The sequence below is a fragment of the Schistocerca piceifrons genome, chromosome 9 (assembly GCF_021461385.2).
Source record: "Schistocerca piceifrons isolate TAMUIC-IGC-003096 chromosome 9, iqSchPice1.1, whole genome shotgun sequence".
NCBI classification, from domain to species: domain Eukaryota; kingdom Metazoa; phylum Arthropoda; class Insecta; order Orthoptera; family Acrididae; genus Schistocerca; species Schistocerca piceifrons.
The window spans coordinates 38,854,198-38,872,477 of NC_060146.1; the positions used below are offsets into that span (position 1 = coordinate 38,854,198).

The 18,280-nt window shown below is 44.4% G+C and overlaps 1 protein-coding gene and 1 pseudogene across 1 annotated transcript in view; one reads left to right on the forward strand and one right to left on the reverse strand.

Annotated features, from left to right (window-relative positions):
- LOC124716675 overlaps positions 1 to 18,280 on the forward strand; it is a 637,680-nt gene that overhangs the window by 121,479 nt on the left and 497,921 nt on the right. The window lies entirely within an intron of this gene.
- Positions 1,674 to 1,791, reverse strand: LOC124717583 (annotated as a pseudogene).

Below are 18,280 nucleotides of genomic sequence, written 5' to 3' on the forward strand. Positions count from 1 at the left end.
ACCAGTATTTAATATTTTCATTCAGAGATGTTGTTGAAAATGCTCCATGTAAGTTTCCGCAGTATGTTCTGGAACAAAAATCAGATATAACTCTTACAACATACTTCTATCCCCGTAAGTTGCATTTCTAAAAAAAAAAAAAAAAAAAAAAAAAAAAAAAAAAAAAAAAAAAAAACTGAGCGGATGGAAATATGCAGATTAAACTAGTTACTTCGTTTCTACAGCGCCTATAGCAGTAATCATACCAGCTTAAACGTATCTCTGCCATGGCGATTCATTAACGGATTTGCAATTAAGATTGTGCTTTATCTGTAGTGGCAATATTCTGTGGCAGTAAGAGATGGGGGTTGTAAGACAAAGAGCACAGAAAAACTGACAGTTGTAGCTCAGTGGGCAGTGAAAAGATGCGTTGTGGGAACTACTAGGAAAGATGGAAGTACAAACAAGTGTATATGTTTGTAGCGACGGACGAAATCACGACCACGGTGGATGTGTACAGCTGAAGCTTTGTTCAGCAGTGGATGGCAGTTGGCTGATTATTATTATTTTGAATTCAATTAACATGTGTGGTGCCGAGTCCGCATTCGATTCGCAGGGTGAATTTCTCGGAAATGAGTTGCCTGTTGGGATTAGTATTTTAACCACGTTTGATTCCACTGGAGGGGTTGTGCACACAGACTGTAAAAAATTTCGGAAAAGGATAAGGAATCCAGCAATAAGACGCAAGTCGGTCTCTGTCTTTGCTCCAGATCTACATTTCAACTACAGAATAGCTATCTTCAGTGCACTGAAACCGAATCATACAGGCTGTCCCACAAATGTTGCGACAAACTTCGAGGAGTTGTAGGGGGTGTCTTGAGGAATAAATCGAGGATAAGCATTTGTGTGCGGAAAGATCATCCATCGACGCTACAGAGCGTCGAAGCTATGGGCGCTGTCGCCTGCTGCTAGGCAACCCCTTCGGCAGCAAACGTGGCTTTGTGCGCCGACGTACCGTGGCCGGAACATCTCGCGATGTTGTTTGTTATTGAGCGAGACGATGTAGCTAGCTGATGCGTAGAATTGCCTTGTCTCTTATGAATGCTGTGTTACCACTGTATCCAGAGAAAAATAAACTGCGGATGGAAACCCGTGTCCAAGGCAACAGAGCATCGCATTCGTAGGAGACAAGGCCTGTCTGTGCACCAACTAATTCCATTTTCTTCAATGGCTATCGTGGCAGTCAGACGCGATCACTGAATAACAAACAACATTGCAAGATGTTCCGTCTGTGGTGCATCAGCGTACAATAACTTCAACGCTCTGTTGCGTCCTCGGATGAAGTTCCTGGACACGGGTTCTTGTCCTTGAATTGTTCTTCAACACTTCCTCCTCAACCACTCGAAGCTTATAGTAACATTTCTGGAACACCGTGTATAGACTGGTTCTAGCTTCTGACCACACATTACGAGGGTTGGAACTTTAATGCAATGCACTCCGCCTTCAGGCCACAAGTGGCCCATCGGGACCATCCGACCGCCGTGTCATCCTCAGTTGAGTACGCAGATAGGAGGGGTGTGTGGTCAGCACACCGCTCTCCCAGTCGTTATGATGGTTTTCTTTTACCGGAACCGCTACTATTCGATCGGGTAGCTCCTCAATTGGCATCACGAGGCTGAGTGCAACCCGAAAAATGGCAACAGCGCATGGCGGCCTGGGTGGTCACCCATCCAAGTGCCGACCACGTCCGACAGCGCTTAACTTCGGTGATTTGACGGGAATCGGTGTATCCACTGCGGCAAGGCCGTTGCCATTACGTCTTTCTGATATCATTACTTAGGAAGTTGCAATGGTCACAGCAATATCGTACAAAATAGATACGTGTTTCAAAGTTTTACTGACCTTCAAAGTTGTCACCAGCATTGTGTATAATATGCTGCCAGCGACGTAGAATACTCTTAGCAGTGCCAGTTGTGTTGAAAGTTCGAGCGGTGCGGTCTATTGCAGTTCTGAAGCTATGCTGTTCATTTTTGGAACACAACCTACGACGAGCTTAGATACAGAAGCGATGACACTTTCTGCAGGACCTGATCATCATTTTGCAGGACAATCCTCAAGCGCGTACGGTGCAAGCTGTTACTGATTTGTTCGACCGATGGGGCTGCTAAGTGCTATACCACCTACTGCACTCCCCTGACTGAAGCCCTCGTGAGTTCAACTCGATTTCTAAACTGAAGGAAACACTTCACGGCATTCGCTTCAGAACTGCTACAAATTCGTCGGGCAATAGACGGCGCCGATCGAACTGTCAACACAACTGCCACTGCTAAGAGTATCCTACGACTTCCACATCGCTGCCAATGGGTTATACACAATGCTGGCGACTACTCTCATGGTCAGTAAAACTTTGAAACACGTATCTATTTTGTAAGAGCTGTAAACAAATAGTTGCCACTATTAAAATTCCAACCCTCGTATTATTCGACTTCAGGTTAGAATCTGACAATGAACCTTCTAAAGTCGTATAATAACATGTGTGAGCGAATGTTTGATGAGTCCTTATGATTCGGTTTAAATGCACTGAAGCTGTTGAATAGCTGGACTCGCAAATTCAATCTGTTTTCATTGCAGAATAAAACTACAGAATGGATCTGCGACTGACAGCTGAATTGCTTACCCATTTTTTAGGTTAGCTTTGTAATAAAGTTTTAATACAGGGAACTGGAATTTACTGTTTTCTTCATCTCTGGTTTTGTTTCACGCAGAAATTAATGTCGCGGCGTCGTTGCGTTGCCAATAACAAAATCTTTGACAGACGTGGCTTCATTCATAATGCGGTATTAATTGTCGTTTTATACGTGCTCGTGGTTATTGAATTCCGCATTGTTCAGCCCGTCCTCCTTGTCCCCATCACCACCACCAGCTATTTATGTGGCCGTATAATTCGCGTCAAAATGCTGACGACAGATACGCCGCATCAAAGTACGTATCAACACCGCTGAGCAGTACTTAAGGCCGTTAGGTAACATTCGCTTGATGTTTTACTGCCAAGTAACGTAGCCCGATGAAGTGTGGTCCACGCATAGAAAGAATTGCTACTCAATGATGCAGACCTTACTTGAAAGAAGTATGCAAGGAGAGAAACATAAATGACACTTTTGTTCAAAGACTGCAGTCACCGCGATTTGAGATGGTTCCTTGTATATTACAAAAGGGAAGTGGGGGGGGGGGGGGGGGGCATAGTTCTTAACAGGGCGTGTGGTCACCGTGGACGGCAACCTATACTCTGCAAGGTGTACCCGCGAGTACCACAATGTTGGTAAGGGGTTTTTATGACAGAGTTTTCCATTTCTCCACCAGCGCTGCATAGTCGTTGAGCCACGTGGACCCGCTTGCAATACGACTCCCCAGTGCACCCCACAAGTGCTCGATATCTGGGAACGGGCAGTCCAGCCCATTCGCATCTTCTCATACCAAGAGCTACCCCACCTGCGCTGTCATCATTATAAATAAACTGATGGCTGAATGCACCCCTGAAAAGACGCACATGGTGAAGGAGTAATGTGACACAACAACGTTGTCCAGTAAGGGCACCATGTTCAGAGATGTTGATCTCGGTGTGGCCATGCAACACATCATTATGTACTGAAGAGCCAGATAAAGTGGTACATCTGCCTAATATCGTGTAGGGCCCCCGCGAGCACACAGAAATGGTCGCAGCACGACTTGGCATGGACTCGACTAAAGTCTGAAGTCGTTCTGCAGGGAACTGCCACCTTGAATCCCGCAGGGTTGTCAATAAATCCGTAAGAGTGCGAGAGGGTGGAGATCTCTTCTGAACAGCACGTTGCAAGGCATCCCAGATATGCTCAATAAAGTTTATGTCTGGGAAGTTTGGTGGCCAGTGGAAGTGTTTAAACTGAGGAGACTGTTCCTGAAGGCATTCTGTAGCAATTCTGGACGTGTGGGGTGCCGCTTTGTCCTGTTGGAATTGCCCAAGTCCGTCGGAATGTAGAATGGACATGAATGGATGCAGATGATCAGGCACGATCCTTATGTACGTGTCACCTGACAGAGTCGTACCTAGACGTATCAGGAGTCCCATATCACTCCAACTCCACACGCCCCACACCATTACAATGTCTCCACCAGCTTTAATAGTCCCCTGCTGACATGCAGCGTCCATGGATTCATGAGGTTGTGTCGATATCCGCACACGTCCATCCGCTTGATACAATTTGAAACGAGACTCGTCCGACCAAGCAATATTTTTCCAGTCCAATGTTGGTGTGAACGGGCCCAGGTGAGGCGTAAAGTTTTGTGTCGAGCAGTAAACAAGGCAACACGAGTGGGCCTTTGGCTCCGAAAGTCCATATCGATTATGTTTCGTTGAGTGGTTCGGACGCTGACACTTGTTGATGGCCCAGCAAAGAAATCTGCAGCAATTTGCAGACGGGCTGCACTTCTGTCCTTGGTCCCTTTCTTGCAGGATCATTTTCTGGCAGCTGCGATGTCGGAGATTTGATGTTTTACCGGATTCCTTATGTTCACGGTACACTCGTGAAATGGTCGTATGGGATAATCCCCACTACATCGCTTCCTGGGCGATGCTGTGTTCCATCGCTCTTGCGCCGACTATAACACCACGTTCAAACTCACATAAATCTCGATAACCTGCCACTATAGCAGCAGTAACCGATCTAACAACTGCAACAGACACTTGTTGTCTTACATAGGCGTTGCTAACCGCAGCGCCATATTCTGCCTGTTTACATATGCCTGTATTTGAATACGCAAGTCTATACCAGTATCTTTGGCGCTTCAGTGTATTTGCATACAGCAAAACTCCTGGATCACTAAAACGATCATGTTCGACAACGCTTAATGCAACATCGCATGGCGAGAGGGGGAACACATAATGCAGTTGTCAACAGCGTTTGGTGGAGATGTTTATCGCCCTAACCCAAGAACTCCTTACCAGCTCGTGGTCTCGTGGTCGCGTTCTCGTTTCCTGAGCACAGGGTCCCGGGCTCGGTTCCCGGCGGTGTCAGGGATTTTCAACTGCATCGTCATCGTTCCTGAAAGTGGCGACATTGGACTGAGCAGAGGTTGGGAATTTATACGGGCGCCGATAACCGCAGAGTTGAGCGCCCCACAAACCAAACATAATCATCATCATCACCATCGCACTTACCAGCCTTGTGACCACCATGGGAGGACGTTGCCGAGCACCCATTGCTGTCCCTGGAGATCATACACCCCACTACGCACCATGTCCCGCCTTCTCTAGGCTACGGGGGGCCATCGTCAATCACGATGATTTCACTGTATCTACGAGGTGCATTCAAGTTCTAAGGCCTCTGATTTTTTTTCTCCGGACTGGAAAGAGATAGAAACATGCGCATTGATTTAAAATTAGGCCGCGTTCATTGTCAATACGCCCCAGAGATGGCAGCACCGTACGGAAGATGGAATTTTACCACCAGCGGCGAGAATGAGAACTGTTTTAAATACTTAAAATGGCGACGTTTTCCTTACTTGAACAGTGTGCAATCATTCGTTTTCTGAATTTGCGTGGTGTGAAACCAATTGAAATTCGACAGTTGAAGGAGACATGTGGTGATGGAGTTATGGATGTGACGAAAGTGCGTTCATGGGTGTGACAGTTTAATGAAGGCAGAACATCGTGTGACAACAGACCGAAACAACCTCGGGCTCGCACAAGCCGGTCTGACGACACGATCGAGAAAGTGGAGGGATTTGTTTTGGGGGATCGCCGAATGACTGTTGAACAGATTGCCTCCAGAGCTGGCATTTCTGTGGGTTCTGTGCACACAATCCTGCATGACGACCTGAAAATGCGAAAACTGTCATCCAGGTGGGTGCCACGAATGCTGACGGACGACCACATGGCTGCCCGTGTGGCATGTTGCCGAGCAATGTTGTTGCGCAACGACAGCATGAACGGCCTTTCTTTTCGTCGGTTGTGACAATTGATGAGACGTGGATGCCATTTTTCAATCCAGAAACAAAGCGCCAGTCAGCTCATTGGAAGCACACAGATTCACCGCCACCAAAAAAATTTCGTGTAACCGCCAGTGCTGAAAAAATGATGGTGTCCATGTTCTGGGACAGCGAGGGCGTAATCCTTACCCATTGCGTTCCAAAGGGCACTACGGTAACTGGTGCATCTTACGACAATGTTTTGAAGAACAAATTCCTTCCTGCACTGCAACAAAAACGTCCGGGAAGGGCTGCGCGTGTGCTGTTTCACCAAGCAACGCACCAGCACATCGAGCTAACGTTACGCAACAGTTTCTTCGTGGTAACAACTTTGAAGTGATTCCTCATGCTCCCTACTCACCTGACCTCGCTCCTACCGACTCTTGGCTTTTTCCAACAATGAAAGACACTCTCCGTGGCCGCACATTCACCAGCCGTGCTGCTATTGCCTCAGCGATTTTCCAGTGGTCAAAACAGACTCCTAAAGAAGCCTTCGTCGCTGCAATGGAATCATGGCGTCAGCGTTGTGAAAAATGTGTACGTCTGCAGGGCGATTACGTCGAGAAGTAACGGTTTCATCGATTTCGGGTGAGTAGTTAATTAGAAAAAAAGTCGGAGGCCTTAGAACTTGAATGCACCTCGTACTGCGTTATAACTAAATTGTCGTTAATCTTTGTGTCATTGTGTACTTCTTTCACTTACGTTCTGTACTATTCTGCGGCAATTCATTCTATGAATGGTTCAGATTTCATCGAGCTGTGTTACTTGGCAGTGACACATCATGCGAAAGTTACTTTCGTCCTTAATTTTTAGCCACGAGTGTGCCCACAGCTGCGTGGGAAACAGATGAATTGTGGCTACTGCGAAGATTACACAATATCGGCTAATGTTCGTAAGAAGCAAATGTTTACGGTTACGTTCCAGCACACACTTCACAACTGCTTGCGGAACATAAACTAATGTTTCATTGAAGGACATTAGAAAATGTTAAACTAATGAACGTTGCACCAACATCATGAAGGGCAGCGGCGATGAGTGGTGTGACTTTATTAAACAAAACAACCATTCCTTTCAAGATGACTTCTCCTTCGCGTCCAGAAACAACTTCCTTTATTGCTTCTTCGAAGTACAAGTTGAACAGCAGTGACGAAAATCTCCAACATGTAACGGAACATCTCCTCTAGCATTACTTTTCCTTCAGTCTGGAACCGCGCGACCGCTCCGGTCGCAGGTTCGAATCCTGCCTCGGGCATGGATGTGTGTGGTGTTCTTAGGTTAGTTAGGTTTAAGTAGTTCTAAGTTCTAGGGGACTGATGACCTCAAATGTTAAGTCCCATAGTGCTCAGAGCCATTTTTTGAACCTCAACAGCAGTTGTCGGTGCCACTATAATTTTTCGAATTTTGGACAGGTCAATATTATCTCAGCTGCTTTCCTGAAAACTTTCATGTAATTTTATACACAATATGTCATATTTCAAGCTAAAATTTACCAAAATAATTACTTTATTTTCGATTTACAATCAATAAATACTAGCTCTAAATGTACAGTTAAAATGTTTTTTTAGAAACATTTGTAATTATGAAATATTTGTCACACTTAAAATATCTGTAATTAATTACGCAATCTAGTACTGTTTGTTATGTTTATTTCTGTATTCATTTATGAAATAATAATCAAAATTAATAGAAATTCATTTGTCAAGAAAAATTGTCAACCTTTTGGAATACGGTTATTACCGCACAGTGAAGTAGTAGAAAGCATGATTCTGATGAGATCGGACGTATTTTTGTATTTTGGGCGAACAATGTAATTTCGCTGTGCTAATGCGAAATTCAAAAGACTGTATAATATACCAAAATGTGACAAAATATAATAACGTAACAACAAAAATTCTGCAACAACAGTCCTCGAATTTATTTTGATCAATTCGACTATGAGAACCTAAAACGTGAGATTTTCAGCTTCAAGCATCAGACTCCTTTCGCTGTCTTCGAATCACAAATAACCTTACACTACTATTAGGTGCTCATCTGCGCTTTCAGGTGTCTGGGGCGACTCAGAACCATACTCCATTCGACTACCAATTTGCGTCTGAAACTACACAAGCGCACGACACCAAAATTTTATCATATCCAGGAGCTACCTCGCCAGTACCGCCTAACAACGCCTCTATCCTTGCGAACACGCTCAGTTTGCCCAGGAAGAGCGCCCACAAGTTTCCATACGTACCAGCACGCTCCAGCTCCCGATTCTTTAAAGAGTCGAATTCCCATGTATGAAACAGCCGCCGGCCGGAGTGGCCGTGCGGTTCTAGGCGCTACAGTCTGGAGCCGAGCGACCGCTACGGTCGCAGGTTCGAATCCTGTCTTGGGCATGAATGTGTGTGATGTCCTTAGGTTAGTTAGGTTTAACTAGTTCTAAGTTCTAGACGACTGATGACCTCAGAAGTTAAGTCGCATAGTGCTCAGAGCCATTTGAACCATTTTTTGAAACAGCCTTAGACATCTAATTAGAAATGAATTAATGTGTTAAACATTTGATGTTAAGAATGTAAAACTTGTCTGGTTGAAGACTCTAAACCTTAATTATTTTCATAAAGGATACATCGTCTGTTGAAGATTGCATTGTGCTTTACTAAAATAGTACTGTTAACTATTAAATTTTGGCCGTGAGCGATTATCAAGCCCATTTGCTGCTTCTTGTTTCTCTTGCTTATGCCTTAGTCCCGCAGTTTTCACAGTGTCGGCATTGTTATAATCGGATTTGGCATGGTTAATGTGAGGGGGTGACCGGATGCCCTTCCTGCCACCCCCTGTACCCCCAGGATGGAATCACTGTACCCGCAGTTAGTGTAAATCATAAAATAGTGCAAGTGTGTATCAAATGTCTGCAAGTGGTGTAACTGAGGCAGGACGTGGGAACCAGCCCGGTATTCAGCTGGTGGGATGTGGAAAACCACCTAAAAACCACATCTATGCTGGCCAGCACACCGGCCCTCGTCGTTAATCCGCTGGGCGGATTCGATCCAAGGCCATCGCGCCTACCCGAGTCCAGGAAGCAGCGCATTAGTACTGTCAGCTAACCTGGCGGGTCTGGTGTGTTACATACCGTGCTCGTCACATTCTTGCAGGTCACATACATAAAACCAGAAGTGGTTCTGCAGCGTTACTTAGTGTGTCACTTACAGTCTATTACGTGGGAGTACGACGATTTTTATAAAGTACAATACAGCCTACAACTGACAATGTACTCTTTTCTTTTTAAAAAAATTCGGTTCTTGGTTTCAGATTATGTTTGATGTTTGTTGCAAATTGCTGAGTGGTATCATTATCAGACACTGGATGGGTATAGTCTGGGTAAATTGTATTCCGTTTTAAGGAAAGCTAGTGTTTTTTGCGCATATCAACGTTACATATCTATGAACTGTCTGTCGCGCAGTGATATAATTTTGCTTGTACATTCAGTGGTATATGTCGATACTGTTTTCAATGTGTTCCGAATGTAGTCAGTGGTAAAGAGGTAATCAATTAAAACTTCATGCATCGGCATTTTGAAAAAAGAAAATATATTAGTGCAAATGAAAAAGTGCAAGTCGGCGACGTATGTCATCTCACAAGAATCAAGAAGTATGCCTTTCGTCTGAACACACTCCACGGAAATGGATGAGGGAAGCCAGTAGGCAGCTGCAAATGACATAAACATCTTTCAGCAAGGTGCAGTACCCCTGCACTGGGGTATGGAGTTTTGCACGTTTTCGCAGAAACGGTTCCAGAACTCATAATGCGCATCTCTAACATGCTGGCCACTGTAATACCATACATGCTTCAGAATGTATAGCATGACGTGAATTCTCTCCTACATCTTGTCCACGGGACTAAGGACAATCATATGGAATAGCAATAAATGTGTAAACTTACTTAACTGTCTTTTACATTCTACGTTATTCTCGATATATGGCTATGCATTACATAGTTATAGCCGTTTGTGGCGTCTATACTCGTTTTGAATTATCGCGTATTTGTTTATCATCACATTTAATCCCTTTGTTTCCATTTTCATAATTTGCTCAAATAAATAAATGTGGAGAGAGAGAAGAGCTTTGTCGTGGTTTAGCTTCTTTCTCAAGTGATTAATAAGGGGAATCTATACTCTGTTTCTATACAGTTTGAGATTCTTTTTTTTTTTTTCCTCCCTCCAGTCTCCTCCAACATTATTTATTTCTCCGAAGAGTATTTTCCAGGCCACTTCAGCAAATACTATATCTTCTCGAGGTCAATTGAGAGAATGTTAGATGAGGATCAGTTTCGCTTTAGGAACTGAGAGGCCATTCTGAAGTTACGTTTTATAATGGAAGCAAGACTTGAGAGTAACTGAAGACATGCGCGGAAAAATGGGCAAACCCTCAATTGTAAAAACTTAGGGAAAAGTGTTGCCATATTTTGGCGGGTACGGGAACTATCAAAATTGACACTTCCTGGCAGATTAAAACTGTGTGCCCGACCGAGACTCGAACTCGGGACCTTTGCCTTTCGCGGGCAAGTGCTCTACCATCTGAGCTACCGAAGCACGACTCAAGCCCGGTACTCACAGCTTTATTTCTGTCAGTACCTCATCTCCTACCTTCCAAACTTTACAGAAGCTCTCGTGCGAACCTTGCAGAACTGCACTCCTGAAAGTAAGGATACTGCGGAGACAAGGCTTAGCCACAGCCTGGGGGATGTCTCGGTCGGGCACACAGTTTTAATCCGCCAGGAAGTTTCATATCAGCGCACACTCCGTTGCAGAGTGAAAATCTCATTCTGGAATCATCAAAATTGACATTGGTCTCACTCCTAAATATCACTTAGGGATGAGACCAGTGTCAATTTTCATAGTTCTCGTACCCAGCAACAGATGGCAACACTCATTTCTAAGCATATGCATTTGCAAGTCTTTCCAAATTCTTCACAAAATACACGTAAAATATACAGAAAGACGGGCAGTATACAATATTTACAAAAAGCAAGTGCGGGAAATAATAATGGAAAACAAGAACCAAGCTCTCGGATCAAAAAGGGTGCAAGGCAGAGCTGTAATCTTTCGCACCTACGGTTCAGTGGAAATGGAAATGAGCGTACGGCACTGTGGACCGGGAGTCCCCCATTCGGGGGAGTTCGGTCGACGTCACACTGGGCGACTTGCGGGTCCTATATATCGAAGAAGCACTGACGGAAACAAAAAAAAATGCTTCGAGTGAAAGGGTATCAGTAAAAAACACATGCTGATAACATTGCTGTCCTCTTTGAAAGTGAGGAAGGAGTGCAGGGCTGAAGGAAGAGACTAATGACCGCGCGGTATGGATTAAGAATAAACCGAAGAAAGCCGAAAGTCTCGGCGAGTGTAGGAAATAAGATTACTGATGACATCTAAATTTGGGGACCACGAACCAATGATAGATTGGTAGCAAAATAACAGATACAGTCGAAACAAAAAAGACAAAAAGAAAACAGACTAGCACAAGCGAAGAGGATATTTCTGGTCAAAAGAAGTCTACTACTATGAAACATCGGCTTTAATTAGAACAAGAAATTTCTGAGAATGCACCTTTGGAGTACAGCTTTGTATGGTAGTGAATCACGGGCTGAGGGAAAACCGGAACAGAAGAGACTCGAGGCGTTTGAGAAGCAGTGCTATAGCAGGATTTTGATAATTAGATGGACTGATAAGGTAAGGAACGAGGAGATTATTCGCAAAATCGGTGAAGAGAGAAAAAAGTGCAAAAGATTGACAAGAAGGAGGGAGAAGGTGATAGAACATTTGTTAGGACATGAAAGAATAATAGAATAATTCGATGATACTTCAGGGTGCTATGGAAGGTAACACTGTACAACAACACAGATATTGCAATATATCCAACAAATACTTTGGGAGCAAGTGATACCCTGAAACATCGAAGACATTGTCACAGGAGAGAAATCAACTCAGTTAATTGATAAACGAAGATAAATAAAAAACAAACACATTGGCTGACAAAAAATTTAAGCACTGTGAAGGCATGATTGGATGTCGTCACAACTTTGTACACATATGAACACTTGTTGGGTATAAAACTGATTAGAAGTGCAGTTGTCGGTGACATGTAGAACGCTCAACAAAGTGCATTAGTAGTTAAGGAATGAAAACATGAAACGAATTTTTAGAATGCATCAGTGTTGTTCGTCTCCAGTATTGTTACTAGGCCCAGTAGGGTATGCAAGGGTCGTGAACAGCATCAGAAGTGGAGTGGTCACAGTTAATTACATGGAGACGTCGCATATTCGTATGACTGGTCGATGTGGATCTCGGAATATTCAGTTCCCTAACGATTTGCAAAATGGAATTTTCCGTGTGTCCAGCTCCAACTAACATTCCGCGTTGAGAGTCTGGTAATTCCCGACATGCGGCCACAGTCACGTCGGAAACTTTTTCACGCGAGTCACGTGCGTACAAATGACAGCTACGCAAATGCACTGCCCTTTTATTCCTAGTGTACGCAATACTACCGCCGTCTGTATGTGTGCATATCGCTATCCCACGACTTTTTCACAGTGTAGGTGTGTGAACAGCATCGATTGTCGAGCGATCACTGTGAAGGACATGGAGGTGCCGTATAGTCGTGTGACACAGTGTGGTCATTGCCTGACAGAGTTTTAAATATGCCTCGTTGTGGGTCTACATTTGGCTGATTGATCGAATCATGCAGTACCCAATTTGGTAGGCATACGGATGTGACAGTGACACAAACCCAATGTTGGACTGTGTTGGAATGTTAGGGCAGGCATGCTGATTGTCCAGCCGACCATGTCTGATCACTGCGACGGATCGCATATTGTGCAACAAGCTCATCATAACTCCTTCACAGTGCTATCAGTGAACAAGTAAAGGACTCTGTGCAACATTTTACGTCATTCCACACCATTGATCGGGGCGCTGACCAATTGCAGCTGTAGCGGCGCATCGAAAGCTAAGTACTAATTAATTGTTTGTGTATAGTGGTTTATTTAGAAACTTTAGTAGTCTTCAACCGGTGTTCTTGGTGTTTTCTGGTGAAATAATTTCAGAAGAAATTTTTGGAATCTGCTTTCAGTTTCGTTACTGTGTCATTAGACGTTTGATTTCCTTTCTGTGTTAGTCTTTTGTTATATTCTCATTTGTTGTTGATTAATACTGTCAATAATAGTAGTTACTTCCCTTGTAGAGCAAGTTTGTGATTATTGTAGTCAGTTTTTTAACATCTTCTTATTGTAGTAGTGGAATTTAGATAAAGTAGTTTTCTTGTTTCAATAACTGTAAAATTTTAACATGAGTGAGAAGTGTGGGCTTTGCCGTAGGTTCGTGAGTAGTGGATTGCGGTGTGAGACTTGTTCGAAGTATTTTCACTGGGGGGGGAATGCAGTGGGGAAGCCAGTGGGCTTTCTGGTGAGATCCTCTCCTGGAACTGCAGGTTATGTAGCAAGAGTAAGCTGATAGAGGAGCAGGAGCGTAAGATCTGTGCCCTTCAGGTGCAGTTGAAAAACGCACAGGAGGAGCTAGATAGGATGAGGAGGGAGAAGGGGGTTGGGGAATGGGAGCTGGCTGTTGGCAACAGATCTGCTAGGAGAAGAAGATTTTCAGATAGTTTTACTATTGATGTTTACAATAGATATGACCAACCGTCAGAGTCTAGTGGAGAGGAATCTCTAGTAGCTGTAGATGTAGGAAGTAAGCAGCAGACCTCAGTAGTTACTGTGCCTAGAACAGTTGCAAAGTCGGAGAGGAAGAAGAAGGTTCTGCTCTTAGGTAGTTCTCATGGCAGAGGTGTAGGCCAGCAGTTGCAGGAAGTGCTGGGGAGTGAGTACCAGGTCACCAGCATTGTGGAGCCTAATGCAGGGTTGGCTCAGGTGATTGTTAACATAGGGGGGTTATGTAGGGATTTTACTAAAGAGGATCAGGTAGTGATTGTGAGTGGGGCTGGTAATAGTATTGATAGGGATGGGGAGTATAACATAGATGGTGACCTGGAAAAGATAGCCACTCAGACTGGCAACACGAATGTGCATTTCGTGGAACTGTTTCAGCGTCACGATCGGCCTCATCTTAATACAGCCGTCAGGCGTAATAACATGAGACTTGCGGGTGCGCTGATGACAGAAAGCATGGGTCACATTTTAGTGGTGTCGGTGGAGTCTATCAGCAGGACGGGTTTCACCAGACATGGCCTGCACCTCAACAGGTATGGAAAGGGGAGGTTGGCAAAGCTTATAGGTGACAGCATACGTGGGGGTGGTGGGATCACTCATGGGAAAATTCCTGTAGTAGTGGGTGTTAGAGCTGTACCTTTTTTAGATTGAAGTCAGCTGATAGGTATTCCTGCTTAAGGGAAGTCTAACAAAGGGACCACTTTTGACAAAGCTTAGGTATCCAAGTAATGAGAGAATTAGTATATTTCATCAAAATATACAAGGTATTAAAGTTAGTGAACTGCTTATAGATGTTGACTCTGAAATTATTGGTATATCTGAACACTTCTTAAATAAGGAGATAATTCAGAGACTTCCTTTACCAGGATACAAGTTGGCTGGCAGCTTTTCTAGGAGCTCTTTGCGGTGTGGGGGAGTAGCCATGTATGTGAAAAACGGCATCCCATTTGAGTCAACTGATGTTTCAAAGTACTGCACTGAAAAGGCGTTTGAATGTTGTGCAGGTGTGGTTAAATTTAGTGGAACTAAACTTCTAACTGTTGTTATTTATAGATCGCAAGACTCCGATTTCACAACATTTTTGCTAAAGCTAGATGAGGTTCTTGGTTCACTTTATAGGAAATACAAAAAGTTAGTTATATGTGGTGACTTCAATATTAATTGTATAAGTGATTGTGCAAGGAAAAGGTTGCTGGTAGACCTCCTTAATTCATATAATCTTACGCAAATCGTATTCTTTCCAACTAGAGTGCAAGGGAACAGTAGAACAACCATAGACAACATTTTTGTTCATTCCTCATTACTAGAAGGGCATTCTGTTAGCAAAAAGGTGAATGGCTTTTCAGATCATGATGCACAAATTTTAATTCTAAAAGATTCTTGTGCTGCAACACATGTTAAATATAGTTATCAACTTTTTAGGAAAGCTGATCCAGTTGCTGCAGAGACCTTTGTAAACCTTATCAAGGAACAAGAGTGGCAAGATGTTTATAGTGCTGATACAGTAGACGATAAATATAATGCTTTCCTCAAGACTTTTCTCGTGCTCTTTGAAAGTTGCTTTCCGTTAGAGCGTTCAAAACAGGGTACTAGCACAAACAGGCAGCCTGGGTGGCTGACTAGAGGGATAAGAATATCCTGTAGAACAAAGTGGCAGTTATATCAGAACGTTAGAAATAGTCAAAATCTAAATTCAGCAGCCCATTACAAACAGTATTGTAAGGTGCTTAAAAAAGTTATTTGGAAGGCAAAAAGTATGTGGTATGCAGGTAGAATAGCTAAGTCTCGGGATAAAATTAAAACGATATGGTCAGTCGTAAAGGAAGCGGCTGGTGTGCAGAGACAGGTCGACGATATACACTCCTGGAAATTGAAATAAGAACACCGTGAATTCATTGTCCCAGGAAGGGGAAACTTTATTGACACATTCCTGGGGTCAGATACATCACATGATCACACTGACAGAACCACAGGCACATAGACACAGGCAACAGAGCATGCACAATGTCGGCACTAGTACAGTGTATATCCACCTTTCGCAGCAATGCAGGCTGCTATTCTCCCATGGAGACGATCGTAGAGATGCTGGATGTAGTCCTGTGGAACGGCTTGCCATGCCATTTCCACCTGGCGCCTCAGTTGGACCAGCATTCGTGCTGGACGTGCAGACCGCGTGAGACGACGCTTCATCCAGTCCCAAACATGCTCAATGGGGGACAGATCCAGAGATCTTGCTGGCCAGGGTAGTTGACTTACACCTTCTAGAGCACGTTGGGTGGCACGGGATACATGCGGACGTGCATTGTCCTGTTGGAACAGCGAGTTCCCTTGCCGGTCTAGGAATGGTAGAACGATGGGTTCGATAACGGTTTGGATGTACCGAGCACTATTCAGTGTCCCCTCGACGATCATCAGTGGTGTACGGCCAGTGTAGGAGATCGCTCCCCACACCATGATGCCGGGTGTTGGCCCTGTGTGCCTCGGTCGTATGCGGTCCTGATTGTGGCGCTCACCTGCACGGCGCCAAACACGCCTACGACCATCATTGGCACCAAGGCAGAAGCGACTCTCATCGCTGAAGACGACACGTCTCCATTCATCCCTGCATTCACGCCTGTCGCGACACCACTGGAGGCGGGCTGCACGATGTTGGGGCGTGAGCGGAAGACGGCCTAACGGTGTGCGGGACCGTAGCCCAGCTTCATGGAGACGGTTGCGAATGGTCCTCGCCGATACCCCAGGAGCAACAGTGTCCCTAATTTGCTGGGAAGTGGCGGTGCGGTCCCCTACGGCACTGCGTAGGATCCTACGGTCTTGGCGTGCATCCGTGCGTCGCTGCGGTCCGGTCCCAGGTCGACGGGCACGTGCACCTTCCGCCGACCACTGGCGACAACATCGATGTACTGTGGAGACCTCACGCCCCACGTGTTGAGCAATTCGGCGGTACGTCCACCCGGCCTCCCGCATGCCCACTATACGCCCTCGCTCAAAGTCCGTCAACTGCACATACGGTTCACGTCCACGCTGTCGCGGCATGCTACCAGTGTTAAAGACTGCGATGGAGCTCCGTATGCCACGGCAAATTGGCTGACACTGACGGCGGCGGTGCACAAATGCTGCGCAGCTAGCGCCATTCGACGGCCAACACCGCAGTTCCTGGTGTGTCCGCTGTGCCGTGCGTGTGATCATTGCTTGTACAGCCCTCTCGCAGTGTCCGGAGCAAGTATGGTGGGTCTGACACACCGGTGTCAATGTGTTCTTTTTTCCATTTCCAGGAGTGTAGAATCAGTGCGTAGAGGGAATGTCCGTGTTACTCATAAGTCGCATATATGTACAGTATTTAATAATCACTTTCTGAATATAGCAGATGAACTAAATAGAAACCTAGTCCCAATGGGGAATCATATAGCGCTCGTAGAAGAAAGTGTTCCGAGACTGTTATCTGAAATGCTCCTCCATGATACTGACAAGAGGGAGATTGAGTTAATAATTAAATCACTAAAGACCAAGAACTCTCATGGATATTACGGGGTATCTAGCAGAATACTGAAGTATTGTTCTGTGTATGTTAGCCCAGTACTTAGCCATATCTGTAACTTTTCCTTTATGAGTGGTCGGTTTCCCGACCGATTAAAGTACTTGGTAGTGAAGCCACTTTATAAAAAGGGAGACAGGGATAATGTTGACGATTATAGACCTATTTCTATGCCATCGGTGTTTGCTAAAGTTATCGAGAGGATTGTATATACAGGTTAATGCAGCATTTAAATTCACATAATTTGCAGTCATGTACAGTTTGGTTTTAGAAATGGTTTAACCACTGAAAATGCTATATTCTCTTTTCTCTGTGAGGTTTTGGACGGATTAAATAAAAGGTTGCGAACGCTAGGTGTTTTCTTTGATTTAACCAAGGCTTTTGACTGTGTTGACCACAAAATACTACTGCAGAAGCTGGACCATTATGGAGTAAGGGGAGTAGCTTACAATTGGTTCGCCTCTTACTTTAAGAACAGAAAGCAGAAGGTAATTCTCCGCAATATTGAGAGTGGTAGTGATGTTCAGTCCCAACAGGGCACTGTTAAGTGGGGCGTTCCCCAAGGGTCGGTGCTGGGGCTACTGCTGTTTCTTATTTATATAAATGATAAGCCTTCTAGTATTACAGGCGACTCAAAAATATCTCTGTTTGCTGATGACACCAGCTTGGTAGTGAAGGATCTTGTGTGTAATACTGAAACTGTATCAAATAATGTAGTTCATGAAATAAGTTTGTGGCTTGTGGAAAATAATTTGATGCTAAATCACAGTAAGACTTACAGTTTCTAACTCACCATTCAACAAAAACCGATATTTTGATCAGACAGAATGGGCATATTATAAGCGAGACGGAACAGTTGAAGTTCCTAGGCGTTCGGATAGATAGTAAGCTGTTGTGGAAAGCCCATGTTCAGGAAACTAAATGCTGCTTTATTTACCATCAGAACAGTATCTGAAATAAGTGACAGTTCAACACGAAAAGTAGTCTACTTCGCGTATTTTCATACGCTTATGTCAAATGGTATTATTTTTTGGGGTAATTCTTCTGATTCAAAACGGGTATTTT